The 18,053-nt window shown below is 39.4% G+C and overlaps 1 protein-coding gene across 18 annotated transcripts in view; it reads right to left on the minus strand.

Annotated features, from left to right (window-relative positions):
• Positions 1-18,053, minus strand: part of SUPT3H (SPT3 homolog, SAGA and STAGA complex component) — a 398,481-nt gene that overhangs the window by 235,207 nt on the left and 145,221 nt on the right. Inside the window, exon 1 of one of the 18 annotated variants that reach the window (XR_011251091.1) lies at positions 3,542-3,752. The exons of the other annotated variants lie outside the window; for them this stretch is intronic. The gene's annotated coding sequence lies outside the window, so the exon portion shown is untranslated. Of the gene's footprint in view, positions 1-3,541; positions 3,753-18,053 lie in introns of those variants that run through there. 18 annotated transcript variants of the gene reach the window in all.

Here is an 18,053-nt window from a genome sequence, read left to right on the forward strand (position 1 = left end):
AATGGCAAACTTTATGTTATATGTCTTTTACCACAGTAACAAATTAAAGATGCATATGCAGGAAAATAGGAGAAATGCAAAACATATACTTTCAGATATAAAGGCTATTTATTATAAAGATGTTGATTTTCACAAGGTTAATCCATGAATTCAATATAATTTCAAATGGAAGCAAAATGTATAAAACTACCGTAGGAGACTTTGAAATAGATCAATGAGGAAAGGACTATCTTATATCAAAATATAGTATACTTAAAACAGTATAACATTCAGAAATATATAAATGTTTTGTAGTAACCTTTCATGGCATTAAACATCTCTCTCCTTTGCCCCCCTTGTAACACTGGCAACTTTACATTTATTGAATGGCTGTCTCAACTGCAAAGGTATTCCTACTTTGCAACATATCATCTGATACACAGTAGGTACTCAAGAGCTATTTGCTCAGTGAATGAATGAATAAGTAAATGAAAGGAAGTGGAATACAACAATATCACCATGTATATATAAGAATAATACAGGTATTCTCAAGTCAATGAGGAAAGAATGGATTATTCAATTAGTGGTACTAATAAACTGACTAGCAACTTAGAAAAAAAAGAGTTAGCTCATAAGCATACATCATTTATAAAAATATTTTCAGATTGTTGGAAGATCTAAATGTCAAGATAAAACTATGGGCAAAGAACAAAATCAAATACCATTCTTAACTCATTACTTTTTAACAATTGTAATTTAGCTAAACATACAGAATAAATATAATTCCCAAGAAGCAATGTGAAATAGAGAAGAACAAGTAAATTACAGCTTTAGTTAAGTATTATTTCATCGTAATTACAGTGACCAGACATTTCAGGCTGGTTGGAACAATGTTCGATTTATTTTCCAGTCCTAGGTACTGGCAATTTCAAATCTCCTCTAAAATTGGATCTCTGTATTCTATGGAAGCAGCCCAAACTGAGAGGTAGGAAGTTTAGACTCTTCAGACTGTTTGCAAACCTCTCATTAACTTTGATACACAGACTGTCAGATAATAGTAAGGCCTTTTTCAATTCTATTTTCCCATTCAAAATTGCTTCAAAAGATGACTTCAAATGGCTCCATGTCTGTCTCCATACTAAACAGGAACAAAAGCAGAAAAAAAGCCATGGAGCTCATCTACTTCAAATGCTTTCCCTACTGCCTGATAACCTACTCCAAAGTCCAACCAAGGAAATAAGTGACAGAACAGAACAGGACAGAAAAAGAACCCTCTTTTTTTCTTCTTTCTTACATTTCTCTTTGACCACTGGACCTTTCCTGAGACCAATGGACTTTATATATATTACATTATCTGAAAAAAAAGTACTAATTGAAAATTGCTGTAATTTTACAAAAGACTTATCAGATTAGCATTTCGTCATTGGTGACTGTTCATGGGGGAGAAAGAAAACAAATCCAAATGTACTGGCACCCTATGCTTTGGAACACCCTGATACCTAATGCAAACAGCCAACTCATTGCAAAAGTCCCTGATGCTGGGAAAGATTGAGGGCAGAAAGAGAAGAAGGCATCAGGGGATGAGATGGCTGGATGGCAATACTGATGCAATGGACATGAACTTGGCCAAACTCTAGGAGATGGTGAGGGACAGGAACGCCTGGTGTGCTGCAATCCATGGAGTCACTGAGTTGGGCATGACAGGGCGACTGGACAACAACAACGCAGAGTGACTCATCTGAATTCACAAAAATAAACTTTAGGATGGAATTTAAATGATGCGCCTGAATCCATACAAGTAAATTTAGGAAACAATTCCTTTCTTACAGGAATTTTCTTTGCTTTTCAAAATTATTTAACACTGCCTAGAGAAGTATCACTCAAGAAATTAATAAAACTATAGCAATAGAAATACCGTAATTCAATCCTAAGAAAATATGAAAAAAAGAAAAGTAAGACTTAGAAACAAAAGTCTCATGAATAATAGAAGGGTGAGAGGGAGCAGCCTCCTAGAAGTACACACATACACACAGTTAGTGGTTATAATCTTCATCTGCTTACTTTCAGCCCCATTCAACTTCACTGCTCAGCCTGCAAGACTCACTTAAATTGAGGCGGCAGTGCAGAAGTTCTAAACCTGAGGAACAAACGATTTGAAATAAATTCATTCTTTTCTTGCTAATACTCCATATAACTTGTTCAGATCCTCAACCCAGATAGTCTCCTGCAGTCCTAACTTCAAAAACTGTTTTGAAACGTAAATTAATAATCTTTCCTTTCCCTAGTGGAAATTTTCCTTCCAATATAGAATATTCAGAGCAGGAGAGGACAGCCTCACAAACCTGAATTTCTGATTGTCTCTCATATTTGAATCATTTTCAGTGTGAAAATGAACTGCACCACATACTTAGTTAAAATGCTCATGGAGATTCACTCCTGCATGATAGGAGAGCAACAAGTCTTCTGCCATCTCCCCCAACTATACAGCTTAACAGAAGTGTCAAAACAACCATTTCAGCATTCAAAAAATAAACCACAGGCTTACAACAGACTGAGAAGTGGCTGTTCATAAAAATCACTGAACTGTGAGTAAGAATGGAGAAGGCAATGGCAACCCACTCCAGTACTCTTGCCTGGAAAATCCCATGGACAGAGGAGCCTGGTAGGCTGCAGTCCCTGGGGTCGCTAAGAGTCGGGCATGACTGAGCGACTTCACTTTCACTTTTCACTTTCACGCATTGGAGAAGAAAATGGCAACCCACTCCAGTGTTCTTGCCTGGAGAATCCCAGGGACGGCGGAGCCTGGTGGGCTGCCGTCTATGGGGTCACACAGAGTCGGACACGACTGAAGCGACTTAGCAGTGAGTAAGAAAAGCACGAGGTGATCTTCCTGAGGCTTCTGACAAGCTCTCAGCTCTGTACATGCAGCAGTTCAACTAAGGCAAAACAAGGTAAGTAATTGGAAATTCAGCTGCTGCTACTGAAGAGGATGTCACTTGATCTAAAACGTTGTCAGTGAAAATGGTGACCTTAGTGGCACACGAAGGCCACTCTCCCCTAGTTGTTTTTCAGGTAATCAATCAACAGACTGGCAGGCAAGCAAGGAATTTAATAGGTAAGTCTGGGAGGTGAGACAGCCACAAGGGGCTAGATGAGATCAACAAGTATCCTGCACTGACTGAGGCTGATATATGCACAGCAGAGAGTGGAGTGGGGTAAGCCACTCATACATCTTTAGTAAACAGAACCTGAGGTAAGGCACAGAGGAGACACAAAAGAACCCAACAGAATATAAGAGCCAGGAGAAATTTTAAAACATCAAGAACACTGAGTGTACCCTCTAAACTACACAAAGATCCAAAACTAGACAGAGCAAGCCTTACTAGCTCAAACTATTTGAGTACAATCTCTGACCAGGAGCTGCCTGAAGAAGAAGCTAAGTAGAAACAGAGGAAAATATTTAGGTAGCCAGGCTTAAAAATAAAGAGAGTTGGGGAAGAAAAGTTAAACAGAGAGATCAGTGGCCACACAGTTTGGGTGGAGATTCAGTCTAAATAATTACCAAGTGAAGTGAAGTCGCTCAGTCGTGTCCAACTCTTTGCGATCTCGCGGACTGTAGCCTACCAGGCTCCTCCATCCACTGGATTCTCCAGGCAAGAATACTGGAGCGGGTTGCCATTTCCTTCTCCAGGGGATCTTCCCAGCCCAAAGACTGAACCTGGGTCTCCCACACTGGAGGCAGATGCTTTAACCTCTGAGCCACCAGGGAAGCCCTAATAATCACCAAACACACAAGCAAAGAGAATAACAAATCTCAGGAGAAAACCCATGTTCTAAAACTGCTATGAAATATTATCTAAAATGTACAGTATTCAACAAAAAGAAATTATATGGCACGCAAAGAAACAAGGAAGCATAACCTTACTGACTAAGGAAAAAAAAAAATCAATTGAAGCTACCTCTAAATGTTGGGTTTAAGAGATAAAGATTTCAAAGCACCTCTTTTAAATACATTCACAGAACTAAACATTGTACCATGATGAAAGAAATAAAGAAAAGTATGATAGCAATGATTTACTAAATAGAAATCATAACAAAATATTACTTAATAAACAATGAATTCTGGTGCAGCTAAGTATAATAACTGAAATGAAGAAGACACTAGAAGGATACCATAGCAAATCTGAGCATTCAAAGGAAAAAAATCAGTGACTCTGAACTGGTCCTACAGAAATTACCCATTCTGAAAAACAAAGGAAACAATGATTGATAAAAAATTAACAGACTCTCAGAGAACAGAAAGTATACAAGTATTAAAAAGAGTACCAGAAGTTGTTAGAGAAAAAGAAAACAAAAATATTTAAAGAAATAATGGCTGAAAACAAAATTTGATGAAAAACATTAACCAATACAACCAATCTCAACAAACTCCACACAGGAGAAACCCAGAGATTCATAGCCATACATTTGATATGTCAAAGACAGAGAAAATCTTAAAATACCAAAAGAGAAATGACTAGTTCCATATGATATTAAGAGCTGATTCCTCAATAGAAAGAAAACAAACAAACAAAAATGACGCCAGGAAGCAATGGAATGCCATGTTGAAAGTTCTAAAAGAAAAATCAATCAAGAATTCTATAGCCAGTAAAACCATTTTTCATAAATAAATCTCCAGATAAAACAAAAACTGAGAGAATGTGTTGCTACCAAATCTGTCTTATAAGAAATAACAGAAGTAAAAAAAGTGAAAAGGAAACCTACAGAATGAAAGAAAATACTTACGAATCATGTATCACATAAGGGGTTAATATCCAGATAGACTGATATAAAGAATGTGTACAATTCAAACAAACAAACAAACAAACAAACAAACCATGCTGGTTTCTATAAAGAACAAAGAAACTTAATAAATTTAGGCTCCAGAGAAGACACACAAATGGCCAACAGGTACACACCAAGATGCTTAACATTAGTAATGATCAAAGACTTGCAAATCAAAGCCATAATGAGATATCACCACACACCTGTTAGAATGGCATCATCAAGCAGACAGGAGATTAAAAAGTGTCGGCGGAAGTGTACAGACAAAAGAATCTAGTACACTGTTGGTGAGTATGTAAACTGGTGCAGCCACCATGGAATACAGTATAAAGATTCCTCCAAAGTCAAAAACAGAACCAGCATATGATCCATTAATCTCATGTTTGGATATACATCCAAAGGAAATGAAGACAGGATCTTGAAGAGATATCCATACTCCTGTGTTTACTCTTTATTATTCACAACAGCCAAGACATGAAAATAAAACTGTCTTTTAAAGGATGAATGAATAAAGATAGAGTACATATATCACAAAGGAATATTATCCAGCTATGAGAAAGCAGTGGCCACAGAACTGGAAAAGGTCAGTTTTCATTCCAATCCCAAAGAAAGGCAATGCCAAAGAACGCTCAAACTACCGCACAATTGCATTCATCTCACATGCTAGTAAAGTAATGCTCAAAATTCCCCAAGCCAGGGTTCAGCAATACATGCACCGCGAACTCCCTGATGTTCAAGCTGGTTTTAGAAAAGGCAGAGGAACCAGAGATCAAATTGCCAACATCCGCTGGATCATGGAAAAAGCAAGAGAGTTCCAGAAAAACATCTATTTCTGCTTTATTGACTATGCCAAAGCCTTTGACTGTGTGGATCACAAGAAACTGTGGAAAATTCTAAAAGAGATGGGAATACCAGACCACCTGACCTGCCTCTTAAGAAACCTATATGCAGGTCAGGAAGCAACAGTTAGAACTGGACATGGACCAATAGACTGGTTCCAAATAGGAAAAGGAGTACGTCAAGGCTGTATATTGTCACCCTGCTTATTTAACTTCTATGCAGAGTACATCATGAGAAACGCTGGGCTGGAAGAAGCACAAGCTGGAATCAAGATTGCTGGGGGAAATCTCAATAACCTCAGATAGGCAGATGACACCACCCTTATGGCAGAAAGTGAAGAGGAACTGAAAAGCCTCTTGATGAAAGTGAAAGAGGAGAGCGAAAAAGTTGGCTTAAAGCTCAACATTCAGAAAACGAAGATCATGGCATCTGGTCCCATCATTTCATGGGAAATAGATGGGGAAACAGTGGAAACATTCTCAGACTTTATTTTTTTGGGCTCCAGAATCACTGCAGATGGTGACTGCAGCCATGAAATTAAAAGACGCTTACTCCTTGGAAGAAAAGTTATGACCAAACTAGATAGCATATTCAAAAGCAGAGACATTACTTTGCCGACTAAGGTCCGTCTAGTCAAGGCTATGATTTTTTCAGTAGTCATGTATGGATGTGAGAGTTGGACTATGAAGAAGGCTGAGCGCCGAAGAATTGATGCTTTTGAACTGTGGTGTTGGAGAAGACTCTTGAGAGTCCCCTGGACTGCAAGGAGATCCATCCAGTCCATTCTGAAGATCAACCCTGGGTGTTCTTTGGAAGGAATGATGCTAAAGCTGAAACTCCAGTACTTTGGCCACCTCATGAGAAGAGCTGACTCATTGGAAAAGACTCTGATGCTGGGAGGGGTTGGGGGCAGGAGAAGAAGGGGATGACAGAGGATGAGATGGCTGGACGGCATCACTGACTCGATGGACGCTAGTCTGAGTGAGCTCCGGGAGTTGGTGGTGGACAGGGAGGCCTGGCGTGCTGTGATTCATGGGTTCGCAAAGAGTCGGACACGACTGAGCGACTGAACTGAACTGAACTGAACTGAACACTATAGATGAAAGATTAAGGCTCAACCAAGACAATGGAGGTAAAGGACAAAAGATGAAATAAATAATGTCAGTTAGCTAACAGAAAGATACAGTTTTAATGAAGACATTTATCATTATAGAGAGAATTAAGCAATAATCCACCTACAATGAGGGAAACCTGGGTTTGATGCCTGGGTTGGGAAGATCCCCTGGAGGAGGGCATGGCAACCCACTCCAGTATTCCTTCCTGGACAATCCCCATGCACAGAGGAGCCTGGAAGGTTACAGTCCATGGGGTCACGAAGAGTCGGACACGACTAAGCACAATGCAGCAAGCAATGATCACACACAAACTTTCTACCATGTAGTCCCACAGCAAAGCAAGGCACTGCTGTTGATAGCAACTGGGATTACCAGCATAGGCTTCAGTCACCTTGCTTGCTTGTTCTTGTGCTCAGTTGAGACTCCATGGACTGCAGGCTGCCAGGTTCTTCTGTCCATGGAACTTTCCCAGGCAAGAATACTGGAGGGGGTTACCATTTCCTACTTCAGGAGATCTTCTAGACCCAGGGATTGAACCAGCATCTCTTGCATCTCCTTCATTGATGGAGGGATCCTTTACCACTGCCCTTGAGTCACCTATAAACAGCTAAATCTATACTCCTATGGCTATACATAACTAGACAAAAACATCAATTCGTATATTTTCACTTTCCTCAGGACAATTTCTGCAGAGGATATAGGAAAGTGCTTCATTTTTAACAAACATATATCATATTCTAAACTCAGATGTACACATTCACTTAATCCTCTCCCAAACCCTGTAAAAGTTCAACACTATTATCCCCTACTTTGAGCTAAGCCATTTCAGTTGTGTCCAACTCTTTGCGACCCCATGGACTATACAGGCCACAAGGCTCCTCTATCCATGGGATTCTCCAGGCAAGGGTACTGGAGTGGACTGCCATGCCCTCCTCTGGGGGGTCTTTCCAACCCAGGGGTCAAACTCATGTCTCGTATCTCCTGCATTGGCAGTTGGGTTCCTTACCGCTAGTGCCACCTGGGAAGCCCCACAGGAAATCAAGGCTCTGAGAGGTTATGCAATGAGTCAAAGGTCACTAGACAACACAGTTCGTTCTGCTTTAACCCTTATTTTGAGAATGTAAATGTGTTTCAATGCAACCGAAATAGCAAGGAACAACGTGAGCATAACTCACATTTCGTATCTGCTTACAAGCAAGTTCATTCAGAAGAAACATACGGTAAATACAGAAAACTGCACCCCGTTTTCTTTCACCCACATGGCACAGAGCCATGCTGGAATACACCAAAAGCACACACCACAAACATCGATGTACCAGCCACCAGTCCACCATGTGAGATGTGAAGCACATCCACTCACATCTGGTGTTACCACTTTCCTTTAGATTTCAGTCAGCTTCCTTCCATTACTCACAGGAACTCACAGTGCTGCAACCGCTTCCACAAGGGAGTAACGTATTTCGCAATATTAAGTGTCAAATGTACTGCAATATTTATTTGTTAATCTTTCAACATTTATAACTTTTTTATTATCACTCACAAGTCTCTGAGTATTGTGCTATAATCTCATTTTCTTATAAATCCAATGGCTTTCCGTGTGTGATTTTGCATAGCATGATGATTCTTTTTAGCAACGAATATGTTGCATTATAGCAGAAACTCAGTGGCACCTAAGTTTGCTCATATCAAAGTCAATGATCTTAAGTCACAGGGTCACCCACCTTTATTTATACACTCACTCCAAACTGTTAGCACATGATGCGCTTTGTGGACATCTTAAATGTCCAATTCTCTTTTACATGAACTGTTGTGACTATACACATTCATTCATCAAATTCTTCAAACCAAAGGCCTCAGAACCAATTCTGACTTTTTTCTTATGGTCCACTTCTGATATGTTAGTAAATATTGCCAAATACCTTCAAAACATTTCTAGAAATTGGTCACTTTTCACATCTCCAAATGCTACTGCCCTAGTCCAAGCTACCGTCATCTCCAGCCTTGGCTGCTACAATAGCCTCCTATCCGGCTTTTCTGCTTACACCTTTGTCCCATCTCATGTCTTCCCTTCCCAGCTGTGTGTGCTTAGTCACTCAGTCGTGTCTGATTCTTTGTGATCCTATGGACTGTAACCCGCCAGGCTCCTCTGTCCATGGGGATTCTTCAGGCAAGAATACTGGAGTGGGTTGCCATGCCTTCCTCCAGGGAACCTTCCCAACCCAGGGATCAAACCCAGGTCTCCCTCACTGCAGGCAGATTCTCTACCATCTCAGCCACCAGGGAAACCCTCCTCCACAGCTAGAGTGAGCCTTTTAAGAAGAAACACATTCCTCCCTAATCAAAGTCCTCCAATTATAAAATAATAATAATTATATATTTAAATAAAATCACTACTCCTGGCCATGGTCCACAAGGTCTGGCCTCTTGGCTCTTATCCACTTTTATTCCTTCTCTCTTACCTAACAGTCTTCTTACTGTTCCTTGAACAGTCAAAACATGTTCCTACCTAAAGGCTTTTATATTCCCTATTCCCTCAGACGGGAGCTGCTCCTTCCCCAAATATTGGCATAACTTCATTCAGATTTCTGCTCAAATATCACTTTTCAAATTGGTCTTTCTTTGCCACCATACTGAAAGTAGTCACTTGCATCATATTGTATCCCTTTGGCCTGCTTCACTATTCTTCCTAGGACTCAGCACTATCAGATATATCAAATATATACTTATTTGCTAAATACCTCTATGACTAGAAGGTAAGCTTCACGAAGACAGAAACTTTACCGTGCTCACAACTGTAGCCCCAGTGGCATGGAAGGTATACAGTAAAATTTATTGAATGCATTAGCTCTTAATTAGGACATTAATAGAGACAAAAGAACTAGTCAGAACTAGTCACTTAACAGGGACCAAGAGACAGACATCATACTATATTTCTCACGTTCATTAAACAACTTTAATAAAGCATACTAAGTAATAGAATATAGATAAACTGGTGATTAAACCTTCATAGGAACTATATCTATATTATTCACTATTAAATGGAAAATGACTGTGCGTATTTGTATTACAATAAAGACAGGTCAAAATTTATTGATAAACATTTAGAAAGTACTATATTGTATGAGTTTCCAAGTCCATACCTTCATAATTAAAAGTTTCAAAAATTCACTCACTCCATTAGACTTAGTTTTTTCCTTACTAACATGAGACGGGGATTTTTCTATAACCCCACCCTGTCTAACCATGTATTTCCATGAATCATCCCTCAGCATACAAAATGTACTCAGACAATGACTTGTAAACATGAATATCCTTTATATAATTCATCTACTTGTTGTTGACAAGTTGATATAGAAGAGTATATTCATCACATAATTGAAATTTCTAGAAAATTCAATTTGATTTCATCTTCATATTTAGAATCATCTTAGAATAACAGATTCTTTATTATGAGGAAATTATGAAAAAGAGAGGAAAAGAAAAGACTATAAAGATTATCCAGCTCAGTGATTTTTCCTTTTTAAGCAGCTGGAATCCTGTCCTTAACTGGAATCCTGTCCTTAACTGGAATCTTACATGAAAAGCCCAGTATGTAAAACTTAAACCGATACATTTCAGGCATGGGATGGAGGGAAAAGGATGAGTTGAGAACGCAGAGGGACTTTGAAATCCTGACTGTTTATTCCCCTAGGATTCAATATCCATTCTATTTACTATGAGTATCTCTAGGAAACTCCACAGGACAAAACACCTCGTCTAGTCAAAGTGCTGGTTTACAAGCAGATAAGGAAAAGGAGGTGATGAGGAGAGGACATTAATTTCTCATAAAGAGTAAGTAGATTTTGTGTTACAAACAAGTGGTTGAGAATGCTGTTTTTCAATGAATAAAAGAAAGACTAATGGACAAGACTGAGATCCCAGGATCAACCACGCATTAGGGCAACGAAGTTAGATAGTGGCTAGTATGAGGCATTCTGCTGAAGAGCATCAGGAAAAATTGCCTTCAATACCCATCAGAGGCCATTCTACCCTGAAGTGGTCAATTTTCACTTTTAAAATATTCATTATAGCAAATAATTCATCTCACATTGAAACACAATAAAAGTAAAACCAAACAAAACTTCTGAGAGTAACAAAATATTCATAATTCTTCAGCATGACAGAACATAGCTTGTCACAAAATGGTCAAGAGAACAGATCTCATGACCAATAATTATTCCACCAAGCTACACGGACCATAAAAAACCAGCTCCTTTTGCATATGTAACTTGTTTCCCTCAGCGCTCCAGACTAGCTCAGCCGAAGAAACCCACATCCTAAGCCACAGAATAGAGCCACCTGGCCTTGTTCTTATCACAGGATGACAAAATGCTTTCAGTCCCTAATGTCACGCAGACATCCTCAACATTTGTATAAAGTTTTTTAACTAACAAAACTGTTGCATCCTTCCTGAGCTCAAGAATGGTCAAAAGGCTCGATGCAAACACTTCTTTGGACATTCATTACCACATTTAAAGGCACAGGCTCAATGACTGACAGACATTTCAAAACACTATCTCCATTTTTTTCCCCCTTTTCTGTTCGGCTTCTCGCATGAGAAAGCATGAGTTCAAAAAGTTTCTGGGATCTCTCTGCTTCTAAAAATGTTTAAATCAATGCAGCTTTGCCGTACTCATTCATCACTCCAAATAAAATATTAACAATTTTATGAGCATGACAAGAAGCAAGTATTTTTTTAATGCTCCAATTCCATGATAGGATCAGAAACAAGTATGAGAAAATAAAATACACAACATAAAAAAGTATCCAGGACTTCTCTAATATATATAATAGAATGTGAATTCTTTGACTTTTGATGAGAAAGATGTTTGGAATAACTAACTTGAAAGAATAATATGCAACTTTCTTGGTTAAAAAGTGTGAGTAATTCTGTGGCTTTCTTTTTTACCTATTCCACATGGTTTGAAACCTCTTAGTCTCCCGACCGAGGAGGGAACCTGGGCCCATGGCAGTGAAAGCGCTGAGTCCTGACCACTGGACTGCCAGAGAATTCCCCACTGTGACTCTGTAATACCCTAATTTCTACAGTACTATGAAAAGAAAACACAGGATTCAAAATATGTATAAGTCGAGATACAAGTACAAAGAATTTAACAGCCATCATCATATATCCTGGCCTCTGCTGTTTTGGTCAGAGAATACTAATAAGTAAATGGAATTTCATTTTTAATAATTTTCAATGAAAATGCAATTAGTTGGTTTGATCCTTAGTCAGGGAACTATATCGTGTGTGTGTGTGTGTGTGTGTGTGTGGGCGTGTGTGTGTGCGCACGTTAGTCACTCAGTCATGTCCCACTCTGCGACCTCACACTCTATAGACTATCAGGCTCTTCGTCCATGAAATTCTCCAACCCACTGAAGTGGGTTGCCATTCCCTTCTGCAGAGGATCTTCCCAACCCAGGGATCAAATCCTGGTTTCCTGCTGCAGGCAGATACTTTACCATCTGAGCTACCAAATCCTGGGGGCCTAGGTTCTATCCCTGGTCAAGGAACTGGACCCTGCATGTTGCACTTAAAGATCCTGCATGGCCAAATAAATAAATAAAATATTTTTTAAAAATGATGAAAATTTCATGTTTCCTTCTTTCAACTTCAAAGGATTATTATTCACTTCTATTACATTTATAGATACCACTGTTTTTAGAAAGGAGTTTTAGTAATGCCATAGTAATTTAGAAGGCTTTACAATTAATATAACTCAAAGTGTGGAAGTTGCTCAGTTGTGTACAACTCTTTGCAACCCCATGGACTGTAGCCCACCAGGCTCCCCTGTCAATGGGATTCCCCAGGCAAGAATACTGGTGTAGTTTGCCATTTCCTTCTTCAGGGATCTTCCCAACCCAGGGATCACACCGGAGTCTCCTGCATTGCAGGCAGATTTGGCAACCCACTCCAGTACTCTTGCTTGGAAAATCCCATGGATGGAGAAGCCTGGTAGGCTACAGTCCATGGGGTTGCGAAGAGTCGGAGACAACTAAGCGGCTTCACTTCACTTCACTTCTTTACCATCTGAGCTGCCTGGGAAGCCTTGGAAGCCTTAACTAAGAAAAAGGAATGTTAATTTTTATGTTTTAAAATGTCATACTATTTTTATTTTTTTATTTTTGATTTTTTTATGCAGTAATGAAAATCAGTTTCCAAAAATAAATGTATGATTGAACATTTAACTTATAATGTAAGTAAAATTTTCTCATTCTGGATGAGTCATTCTCAAACCTTAAAGCACATCAAAATCACCTAAAGATCCAGAAAACATATAAGTGCCAGAACTCCAACCCTAGGACATTCTGATTCAGTTGATCTGGGTGGAGTTCAGGCATCAATATTCTTAAAAAACTTTTTTAGGTAAATCTAATATTTAGTCAATCATGAGAATCACTGTTGTAGATCCTGACCAGCATTCTAAAATTTAGCTTTCTAAAATTGTAACTTTTGAAAACTACTTAATATATTTATTTTATAATCTCAATCTGTAATGCCATCACACCTCCCAAACTTTGATCTATGTTCATTTCTTAACCTCTATATTCTTTGTTATCAAATAAAGTAAAATGGATTATTTAATAAGGAATCTTCAAATATTCTTTTTTGATTATACAGTGTACACATTTATGTATCTAAAGCGGTTCTGTAACTGTTACACAAAATTCTTTCTAAAAAATTATCTAAGCCATAATACCATTAAAACTTTCATTACTAATTCTTCCTTTTAAAATTGAAGTACAGTTGATTTATAATATTGCATTAGTTGCAGGTGTAGAGCAAAGTGATTCTGTTATATATCTATTTTTTCAGATTGTTTTCCATTTTACATTATTATAAAATGTTGAATATATTTCCCTGTGCTATATAGTAAATCCTTGTTGTTTATCTATTTTATGTATAGTAGTTTTTTAATCCCATACTCCTAATTTAGCTCAGCCCCCTCTTCCTCTTTGGTAGTAATAAGTTTGTTTTCTGCATCTCTGAGTATATTTCTGGTTTGTATGTAGGCTCATTTGTATTTTTTTTTTTAGATTCCATCTATAAGTGATATAACATTTGTATTTCTCTGTCTCACTTAGTATGGTACTTTCTAGGTCAATCCATGTTGCTGCAAATGGCAATATTTCATTCTGTTTTATGGCTGAATATGAATCCATTTTGTGTGTGTGTATATCTCATATCTTCTTAAACCAATTGTCTGTTGTTGGACTTGCACTGTTTCCATGCCCTGGCTATGATAAATAGGGGCAAAAGACCTAAAAAGACATTTTTCCAATGACTGCCAGCATCACCAGAAGCTAGAAGAGAAGCATGGGATAGATTCTCCCTCCCAGAGCCTGCAGGAAAAAAAAAAAAAAAACACAAGCCTGCTGACACCTTGATTTAAGACTTCAAGCCTCAAGAACTATGAGACAATAAATTAATCTTCTTTTAAGCCACCCAGTTTCTGGTACTTTGTTACCAGCTGCCCCAGGAAACAAACACAGTACAACTACAGTTTATGAAACAAAGTAGTATAATAAGTGTTTCATATTTACAAAAAGAGGGAATTTTTTTTAATTAAGAAAAAGAGACAAAAAGGCAAATAATAGGGATCCTGATGAAGTTCCAAGATTTATTGTTGATTCTGTTTCTGCAGCTATAAAACACCAACTTCTTTCAGGATAGCTCACACTTGTGAGAGCTGCTGTGAGGACAATTTGATTCTCACACACAACACACAGAGTTATTAGGTATAGTTATCATAATGTTGAGAACTGCTCTTAAATTATTCCGTGTGAGTCTATTACTCCAAAAAGAAGTATAAATTTCCCAAAGACAAGAATTATATTTGTAATCCCTACAAAAACCCAACATAAGGCTGAGTAAAGACTCAATATAAATACTTGATTTAAATTAAATAATCAAGTCAGAGCGCTTAACATAGCTTATCCAGCAAACTATATATGGTGGTGGTTTAGACACTAAGTCATGTCTGACTCTTGTGACCCCATGAACTGTAGCCTGCCAGGCTCCTCTGTCCATGGGATTCTCCAGGCAAGAATACTGGAGTGGGCTGCCATCTCCTTCTCCAGAGAATCTTTCCGACCCAGGAATCAAACCCAAGTCTCCCACACTACAGGCAGATTCTTTACCAACTGAGCTATGAGGGAAGCCCGATCTGTGTGTGTGTGTGTGTCTGTGTGTGTACACACAAGGGAAGCCCCAACTGTGTGTGTGTATGTGTGTACACAAGGGAAGCCCCAACTGTATGTGTGTATACACAGAGTGAAAAACAGCTCTTACAATACTGTATCAATAAACTCACTGTGTTCTATCTGCATTGCATCTTTTTGATCTTGCAATAATGTTCAAGTTTATCTGACACACACACTTAACAAAAACAAACACAAGTTTTACCATGAAATTAATGAAATTAAGCTTCATGTCGCCTCATTTGCATTCACTCTTTCCATGGGCCTGGTGAGATCTAAGATACACGGTTATATGGTTTCATTTAAAAATCAACATAAGTAAAGCATTTTCATTATAGTCAGTTAAGAAAGTTGTCACCTTCCATATTAACTTCCCTCCATGACAGTTCCCTCTTGTTAGTGACTCTGAAGTGGCCACAGGCAGTTTTAAGAATCTAGCTAAGGGAAGGATGAAATGGGGGTACCCTTTGTTTGGGTTACTGTGATACATTTAGTGGTTAACAGTCACTTCCTTGTATGTTTACTGTAGTTGTCAGTATACAGCAATGGCTTCTAGAAATAGCCCTGTATCCCACTGTACTGATTCATGTATGAAGGTACAAAGCCAGAGGTCGTATCATGATATAAACACACGGAATAGCTCCTGGCACCACTATGCAGACAATGTGAGAACGGCAACACACATCCCACCACTGCCAGGCACCTGGAGGCAGACCCGACTAGTTCCCGGGGCGCTCTCACTGGGGACCATGGCTTCAATCTCCAAGAAATAAGAGCAGGCAGAGGGGTTCAAATCCAAGTGGTAAGTAGTGTGGCTTTCGACTTGACTTGGCGTCCACCTCTAATGCCACATTTCACAATCCATAATGGAGGATGTAAAAAACTCTCTGCAACTGTGCTGAAGTTCTGCTTCGACACCCCTACCCTCCCATTCCCACAGAAAGGCAGACCAGGCTGTCCCGTTCTCCAGTCTTTCGGCAGGTGGCCAAGCCTCCATAATTCAAGGTCAGTATGCCATCCGATCTGACAGCACGCCAGATCTGCTCAAGCTTGTTGGCGCCGTAACAGACCCAATTTCCTAGGATGCACGGCAGCACTGAACCTGGGGAAGCCGTCCTTCCTTGTGGTGAAAGAATCCTGGGACTGTTTGAATGTACTGGCTGAGAGGACATCTTATGAAGTCACCATCCAAATACTTAATTGGCTGCCTGCCAGTGGAGCACCTAGAGCTCCATAGTCAATGAGATCTTCCAGATATCTGCAGATCAAAACTGTCATCCCACAGAAGGGATCTACAGAGAGGCGGTCACCATCACTGGATCTACTGTCATCTATAGCCTCACCCAATGTCTGAACATCAAACCTTCTTCAGAGACAGGTGTCACGGAGACTAGTGAGACCCACACAGATTCTCCCATAAACCCACAATTCCCATACTTTCCAATCAGTTAGCAATTCCATGTTTGTTTAAACAGACCAAACATTTTTAGTTTCCACATAACTCTACCAGAAATTTACAATTTTTAAATGAAAGTACTTTAATTCTTCTCTTTGTTTCACTAATAACACTGAGATCTATATTTAGCTGTTGTTGTTCAGTCACTCAGTCATGTCTGACTCTTTGTGACCCCATGGACTACAGCAAGCCAGGCTTCCCTGTCCTTCACTATCTCCCGGAGTTTGCTCAAACTCAGGTCCATTGAGTCAGTGATGCCGTCCAACCATCTCAACCTCTGTCACCTTCTTCTTTTGCCTTTGATCTTTCCCAGCATCAGGGTCTTTTCTAACCAGTTGGCTCTTTGCATCGTGTTGCCAAAGTTTTTGAGCTTCAGCTTCAGCATCAGTCCTTTCAATGAATATTCAGAGTTGATTTCCTTTAGGATTGACTGGTTAGAAACCATTTTATTCTAAGCTTGCTTCAGAAATTGTTAAGATAGAAATACTCATACATTTCCGTTTGGTTCAGAAAGGTCAGGAATTTTTTAAAAAAACAATGATTACTCTAAGCCTGTTCCTAGAAAGTAGAAACAGTAGTGACAGTTTAAAACACACACAGACACACAAAAGTACAAGAAGGTCCGGTTCAGTTCAGTTCAGTTGCTCAGTCGTGTCCGACTCTTTGCGACCCCATGAATCGCAGCACGCCAGGCCTCCCTGTCCATCATCAACTCCCAGAGTTCACCCAGACTCACATCCATCGAGTCAGTGATGCCATCCAGCCATTTCATCCTCTGTAGTCCCCTTCTCCTCCTGCCCCCAATCCCTCCCAGTATCAGGGTCTTTCCCAATTAGTCAACTCTGCATGAGGTGGCCAAAGTACTGGAGTTTCAGCCTCAGCATCAGTCCTTCCAATGAACACCCAAGACTGCTCTCCTTTAGGATGGACTGGTTGGATCTCCTTGCAGTCCAAGAAACTCACAAGAGTCTTCTCCAACGCCACAGCTCAAAAGCATCAATTCTTTGGCGTTCAGCTTTCTTCACAGTCCAACTCTCACATCCATACATGACCACTGGAAAAACCATAGCCTTGACTAGACGGACCTTTGTTGACAAAGTAATGTCTGCTTTTTAACATGCTATCTAAGCTGGTCATAACTTTCCTTCCAAGGAGTAAGCGTCTTTTAATTTCATTGCTGCAATCACCATCTGCAGTGATTTAGGAGCCCCCAAAAATAAAGTCTGACACTGTTTCCACTCTTTCCCCATCTATTTCCCATGAAGTGATGGGACCAGATGCCATGATCTTCATTTTCTGAATGTTGAGCTTTAAGCCAACTTTTTCACTCTCCTCTTTCACTTTCATCAAGAGGCTTTTTAGTTCCTCTTCACTTTCTGCCATAAGGGTGGTGTCATCTGCATATCTGAGGTTATTGAGATTTCTCCCAGCAATCTTGATTCCAGCTTGTGCTTCTTCCAGCCCAGCGTTTCTCATGATGTACTCTGCATAGAAGTTAAATAAGCAGGGTGACAATATACAGCCTTGACGTACTCCTTTTCCTATTTGGAACCAGTCTGTTGTTCCATGTCCAGTTCTAACTATTGCTTCCTGACCTG

This window comes from Ovis canadensis, chromosome 20, assembly GCF_042477335.2.
Source record: "Ovis canadensis isolate MfBH-ARS-UI-01 breed Bighorn chromosome 20, ARS-UI_OviCan_v2, whole genome shotgun sequence".
NCBI classification, from domain to species: Eukaryota; Metazoa; Chordata; class Mammalia; order Artiodactyla; family Bovidae; genus Ovis; species Ovis canadensis.